The sequence below is a fragment of the Hyperolius riggenbachi genome, chromosome 7, assembly GCF_040937935.1.
Source record: "Hyperolius riggenbachi isolate aHypRig1 chromosome 7, aHypRig1.pri, whole genome shotgun sequence".
In the NCBI taxonomy this organism is placed as follows: Eukaryota; Metazoa; Chordata; class Amphibia; order Anura; family Hyperoliidae; genus Hyperolius; species Hyperolius riggenbachi.
Window position 1 is genome coordinate 9,920,570 of NC_090652.1, and position 7,360 is coordinate 9,927,929.

Sequence of the window (7,360 nt, forward strand, 5' to 3'; positions counted from 1 at the left end):
AATATTAAGAAAAAAATTTGAAAAAATGCATTATTTCTTGGGCGCACGAGCGGGAACTTGCAGAAGCACAGCAACAGCCGCCTGGATGTGACAATCATGTCCAGGCGGCTTAAATGGTTAATATCAATAAAAACTTGTGTTGATAGAAATGAGCAGTGTGGTTTGAATTGTAAAATTATATCTTTTGCTTATGAATTTTTAGTGGTATGCGTGGCTAGGGGTTGTGATGGGGGCGTGATTAGAGTTGTGGCAGGGGCGTGTCATAAATTGGCTTTCCTTCTCATCTCAAAAAGTTGGTAGGCATAAAATTGCTGAAATAAAACCCACCAAATATAAAAATACTGAGATGCCCTCTGGATGTTTATCCAAGATGAGGCCGGGCGTAGGCCGGACCCACCACAGAGGTAGAGGAGTTCTCCAGCTGACAGTCACATCAAAGCCAGGCTCACTTTCACCGCCCTGACGGCCGCACGGGATATTTCTCATTCACTATCGGCACACGAGATGCAATCAGGTTGATACGGACCATATATCCTTCAGAGAGAAGGCCGTGTCAGGCCGCCCTGACCATAGCATTGTACGTTACTGAAATGCCATTACCGCCTCTTCTCTCTCTCCCTTTACAGTGTTTGCTCCATAAAGCTCTTGTATATTCACTGGCTGCAAGTTCCAAGACGTTTCATGGCCTCATAAAAGTGAGTCTTATGATCTTTGTTCTTTCATTCTGTTTGATGTTAGCGCTGGGCACGATAAGATTATTTCTTGTGCTGATAAGGCTTAGCCGCGGTTTCTCAACTCTCTCCTGGAGAAAACACCCAACCTTCCCCTGTCACGCCAACTTCTGTTTACTGGGCTAGGCATGAGCTCAGCTGCTGGACGGCTACCAATCAGATACGTGGGGAGTTGTTCTAAGAGAGCCTGTGAAGTGGAAAATGTGGAGGGGGTGCGGCAATCACTCGGGGGCGTAGGTTGGCTAAACTGAGACTGATTGTATGTCTGTGGCAAGCTTTAGGCCCATGTCACACGAACAAAGAAATAACAGCGTTTAATGGCAACCTGAAAGGAAAAAAAAGATCAAACATATTCCACAAGGTCCGCCCCCATCCTCCTCACCTCCACCGGTCCAGCGCTGGGACCTTCCAACATATTCCACAAGGGCCGCCCCCATCCTCCTCACCTCCACCGGTCCAGCGCTGGGACCTTCCAACATATTCCACAAGGGCCGCCTCCATCCTCCTCACCTCCACCGGTCCAGCGCTGGGACCTTCCAACATATTCCACAAGGGCCGCCTCCATCCTTCTCACCTCCACCGGTCCAGCGCTGGGACCTTCCAAATATATTCCACAAGGGCCGCCCCCATCCTCCTCACCTCCACCGGTCCAGCGCTGGGACCTTCCAAATATATTCCACAAGGGCCGCCCCCATCCTTCTCACCTCCACCGGTCCAGCGCTGGGACCTTCCAACATATGTTCCACATGCCCCCTTCCATGTACAAGCATGGCCACACTGCGCAGGCACTATTACAGTCCGCACCTGTGCAGTAGCACTGAGCCGCTCACGCATGTCTTATTCCTCCGTGCACGAGTGGCTTTGTTCTGCCGCACAGTCACGGGCCGTACTTGAGCCTGCATAGTGGGGACACGCTCGTACATGGATGGCCATGAAAAGGAAGAGGCTACCGATAAGGATCAGTGGGGTAAATTAGAATCAGAGAAGAAGTTGGATCATCCAGAGGCTTTCCTCTACCGAGTTAAAGAGGAACTCCAGTGAAAGTAATGTAATAAAAAAGTGCTTTTTTTTTTTTTTTTACAATAATTATGTATAAATGATTGTCAGTGTTTGCTCATTGTAAAATCTTTCCTCTCCCTGATTTACATTCTGACATTTATCACATGGTGACATTTTACTGCCGGCAGGTGATGTCAGTGGAAGGAGATACTGCTTGCTTTTTTGGCAATTGGACACAATGCAATGAGGTTCACAGACAATGGTGTAGTATTGTAGATAATTTAAAGCTATACTCACAAGAGTGGGTTGCAGCTTCCTGCAACCACCGTATACGCCAGCGGGAAATTAACCGTCCCCGCTCTGTTTTCCAGGTCCTGCCAGAAGCTGGATGATCGCTCTCCTCTGTTTGTGGTTTTTAGGGGAAAAAAACTATTTCCTCCAAAGGAAGTTTAGCTAGAAACCTGTATGGATGGAGGCTCCCAAGTGTAAATAGTATTCTATGCACTTCTTATACTTAAAGAGGAACTCCAGTGTAAATAATGTAATAAAAAAGTGCTTCATTTTCATAATAATTATGTATAAATGATTTAGTCAGTGTTTGCCCATTGTAAAATCTTTCCTCTCCCTGATCTACATTCTGACATTCATCACATGGTGACATCTTTACTGCTGGCAGGAGAGGTCAGTGGAAGGAGATGCTGCTTAATTTTTTGGCAGTTGTAAACAGCTGTTATTTCCCACAATGCAACAAGGCTCCCCTAGTGTGATATCAGAACCATGGTCCTGACATCACACTGTGGGAGGGGTTTCACCAAAATATCAGCCATACAGCGCCCCCTGATGATCCATTTGTGAAAAGGAAAAGATTTCTCGTGGGAAAGGGGGTATCAGCTACTGACTGGGATAAAGGTCAATTCTTAATCACGGTTTCTCTTTAAGTGTCTAGCTTTACTCCCCCCTCCCCCCCCCCCCCCCCACAGGTTTGCTGTAATAGCCGGCACAAACTCACTTAAGCCTGGGACCCATTAGAACGCTTTCGGCAGCGATCTTGAATCGCCGGTGATTCTAAAAGCAATAGGTCAATGGAGGTGATCCCAGAAATCACTATCGCTGCATTACTGGAGGCTTCAATACCAAGTATAGGATCGCTGAAAATTTCCCATCACTGTACAATGCGATTTTGCAACGCTTTTACTTGCTTGCTGTGCCCATAAAGCCCTAATGGAAATCAAAAATCTGCAGTACAAATCGCTAGCACTAGATTCAAAAACGCTTCAAAATCGACAGAAATCACGCAAGCACCTGAACTGAAAATTAAAAAAAAAAAAGAAAATTAAAAGTCAAAATAAACATACGTCGGTCATACTTACCTCCCGTGTACTTACACCCGTGTACATTTTTAAAATGGCCATTACCCCAAAACAGCTTCCTGGTCAGCACACTGTTATACTGTAATATCGCCCAGTTGAGCCATAGGGAAACAAGAACATTTCCTTGCACGTCAGTTGTCCTTTCAGTTAAAACTGATAGCAACTGATATATAACTGGCAGCACCTGATATGTAAGTGAAAGCAACAGATATATTTCAGTTCTGACAAAATCTTGTCAGAACTGGAAGGAATCGTTGTAAGAAGAAAACGTGAGCTTCTGAGAGGAACTGATGGTGAGGTATGTATGTAATATTCATTTGCAGATACAATGTGTGTTTATTTTAAATAATTTTACTCAGTTCAGGTTCACTCTATGCGATTTCGATTCGCTTTTCTGATCACCTGCGCTTAAACAATGAAAACCTTTTGGCTACATTCCACTGGACAGATTCATTTTTATTCAAATCGCAAAAGCGCTGCATGTAGCAATATCAATTATGTTCCAAGTATAGAAATGCAAAATCGCAGTGAAAACGCTTGTGTGTCAATATAAAAGCAATTGCAGTAAGTGATTTTCGGTGCGAAACAGACAGTCCTTATCCACATAATTTGTAACAGAAAATCACTGTGAGGCCTTATTCACACTTGAGCATTTTGAAAGCACTAGTGTAATAAAACCCTACGGGCCCATTCTTCCTTGGGCGAATTGCACTAATCGCCGCAAATCGCCCAAAATCGCGAAACGCAAAAACGTAGCCTGCACCATTTTCAGTCGGTTTCCCGGCGATCGCGTTTCAGTGCTATAGAAGCGCTAAACGCGATCGCAGTGAAATCGCGGAATAATCACTCCCGCAAAACGTTTTGCGCTTCTAAGTGTGAATGGGGCCTGAGGGCTGGTGCAGACCAAGAGCGCATTTTAAAACGCTTGCGCTCTGAAAAGCCCTTCGCTCGCCGCTAATGTAATTGAATGGGATGGTGCACACCAGAGCGATGTGCTTTTTTCCCAAACGTGGGTCCTGCAGCATTTCTGCTGATTTCTGAAGCGCTTCGGCCTCAATGTTAAGTATAGGAAAGTCGAAAATCGCTCTGAAAAGCGCTAGATCACAGTAATTTTCCAAGCGTTTTTGCTACATAAGGCTGTTCAGTTCCAGCTCTACTGTAACAAAATATAAAAAAGCTACACTAAAACGCAGCAAAAATCGCTAGGCACATGTCTAGAATCGCCTAAGAAAATGACTTCAAAAAGCCCTTTATTTTGAAATGTTTGCGATTATGCTAGCTTTTTTTGGTGTACACTAGCCCTGAATCAGCGATTTCTAGAAGCGAACGTATTTCTGGCGGCTGATCAGCGAGAATGCCATGTTTACACACTAGCCCCCCAGACATCGCACAGCAATAACTGCAGACACAGTCCAATGCCAGCTGACAAACTTAGGCTGAAGTGCAGCGGTACAGCAGCGATTAGACCTCCTTTGTTCATCGCTGGGAGATGTTGCCATAGAAACGAGATGCTAAGTGGGTGCTCAGCTGAAAGGAGCCATCCTGGTTGACCGGGTTCTCAGCCAAAGAAAATCTCTTTCTTGTATCAACCGGGTGCCTAAAACATGACCAATGTGTCCCGTCTCTGTGTACCTAAAGCGTAACTCCTACATGTCCCTTTTTTGGAGAGACAGTCCCTCTTTGGGAGCCCTGTCCCTCTGTCCCTCTTTCCTCCTCATTTGTCCCTCTTTCAGGAATGATGTACAGAGCTATGTAAATATATGTATTTTTCTACTGAAAAATGTGTTTATTTGACTCTAAACTTTATTCCCATCCTTTAAAGGGGAACTGAAGTAAGAGGTATACGGAGGCTGCCATATTTATTTCCTTTTAATCAATACCAGTTGCCTGGCAGCCCTGCTGGTCTATTTCTCTGCAGTAGCATCTGAATAACACCGGAAACAAGCATGCAGCTAGTCTTGTCAGATCTGACTTTAAAGGGGAACTGAAGAGAGAGGTATATGGAGGCTGTCATGTTTATTTCCTTTTAATCAATACCAGTTGCCTGGCAGCCCTGCTGGTCTATTTCTCTGCAGTATTATCTGATTAAAACCAGAAACAAGCATGCAGCTAGTCTTGTCAGATCAGACTTATAAGTCTGAACCACTGAAACACCTGATCTGCTGCATGCTTGTTCAGGGTCTGTGGCTAATAGTATTAGAGGCAGAGGATCAGCAGGGCTGCCAGGCAACTGTTATTGCTTAAAAGGAAATAAACATGGCAGCCTTCATATACCTCTCTCTTCAGTTCCCTTTTAAATTGATATATTACTAATTTTAAAATATTACTATGAAGAAAAATGAACCAGGATAGAAAGGACCAGTGTGGTTTAAATGATAAAACAACATATTTTTCTTATGAAATCTTTATGGTATGCTTGGCTAGGGGTGTGATGGGGGCGTGACCAGGGGTGTGGCAGGGGCGTGGCGTAAGTGTGCCTCTTTCTCACCTCAGAAAGTTGGGAGGTGTGTCTAATGAAAAGTAACAGATGCCAAATGGGGGGATCACTCTATAGTTTGTTTGTGTCTGGGCAGTCTTCTTTGTGACACAGCTGGACATGAATAAGCTACTTTAAAGCACACCTTTTAGTGAGAGATATGTGGGGGCTGCCATATTTATTTCCTTTTAAAGTAGACCTGAACTCTTGCACAGGACAGCAGGAAAACAGAGAGACATGCACCCTGTATGTATTTAGAGAGTTTAGCCTGTCTAACTCCCCCTCATCTGTGACTAATTACCACTATAATTCGATCTCTCCGCTGTGTCAGCTGGCTGCCTCGTCAGAGTAGCTAATTTGTAAACAGAGGGTGTTAACCCTATGTCTGCTTCCATGAAAGCAGGAAGCATACACACTGCAGATGTATTGCTGGGCCGATTTGCATCATTTTTTTTTTTTTGCTACATGCAGCTAGTACTTTGCTAGCTGTGTGTGCACTCCGATCGCCGCCGCTACCCGCCGATTCGCCGCTAGCCGCCGGGCCCCCCCCCCTCCCTAGACCACATGCGCTGCCTGGCAAATCAGTGCCAGGCAGCGCTGTGCGGTGGATCGAGACTCCCTTCGACGTCAATGACGTCATCCCGCCCGTCGCCATGGAGTCGGGGGAAGCCCTAACGGAAATCCCGTTCAGAGCGGGATTTCTGGACGGGCTTGATCGCTGGAGGCGATCGAAGAGGGTGGAGGGATGCCGCTGCACAGCAGCTGTCATGTAGCGAGCCCTAGGCTCGCTACATGATTAAAAAAAAAAAAAAAACTGCTGTGCTGCCCCCTGGCGGTTTTTAATAGACCGCCAGGAGGGTTAAACCAGGGCAATGGAGTGGGCACAAAAATCATCTGACTCCTACTCCAATTGCAAAGTTTATGAAACCACCACCTCTGACTTCACAGACCTGCTTTAAAGCATCTTACACGGTAAGACGTTGCGTTTGATGCGACGTGAAGGTCGCATAACGTGCCCCTAGTGCAACCGATTGAAACACTATAACTTGGACGTTATTTAGCCCAGCATTTGGTGCGCCGTTTTCGTCGCACAGGGAAAAAAACAGCGCATGCGTAGAAAAAAAAAAAACATTACTTAGCATGTGCAAACAGTCTAACGCAGCTAATAACGTGTATAATGCATAGTATGCAGCACTTTCACTTAACGTGCAGCGTTATACCCCAACGCAACGTCTGCACTGTGAAAAGCCCATTGATTTTTCATTGCTGTAAGTTATTGTGCGTTACATGTTGTTGTAACGTGTCTGACGTCATCGCCGGGGACCAGGACGGAGCTGCGGCGACCAGCTGATGGCAAAGCTGCAGCGTGGGACATGCTGGGAGCTTGGAGCTGGAGGAAGCCCCGGTAAATAGCACTTATTTTGTTCATATTGCCTGATAACTCCTTTAAGACTCCAACCAGTACTGCAAAGTACTTAAAGATGCATAACTCTCTGTAGCTTGTGCTCTCCTCTTTCATTTGATGCCTGAATCGCTGTTCTACACCAAATAGTTTTGATTTCAATTTAAATATCGCGGCTGCCATCTTGGCTATGTTATAACATCCGGGTCACCCATGTCTTCTCTGTTAGAGAAGTGCATCATTGAATGGAGCAGGAAGAGGAAGTGACACGCATGGCCAATGCAAGACGCTCCTCCAGAGGGGCACGACTTTGTTGGAAGTCGTCTGGCTTAAACGCATGCCCATGAGAGGTGCTCGGAGTCCCTTTAAGCAAGACCAGTTG

General features: G+C 45.6%; 1 protein-coding gene across 1 annotated transcript in view; it reads left to right on the forward strand.

Annotated features, from left to right (window-relative positions):
- The window catches only part of AXIN1 (axin 1), a 168,540-nt gene that overhangs the window by 44,184 nt on the left and 116,996 nt on the right, over nucleotides 1-7,360 (forward strand). The gene's annotated exons all lie outside the window — the stretch shown is intronic.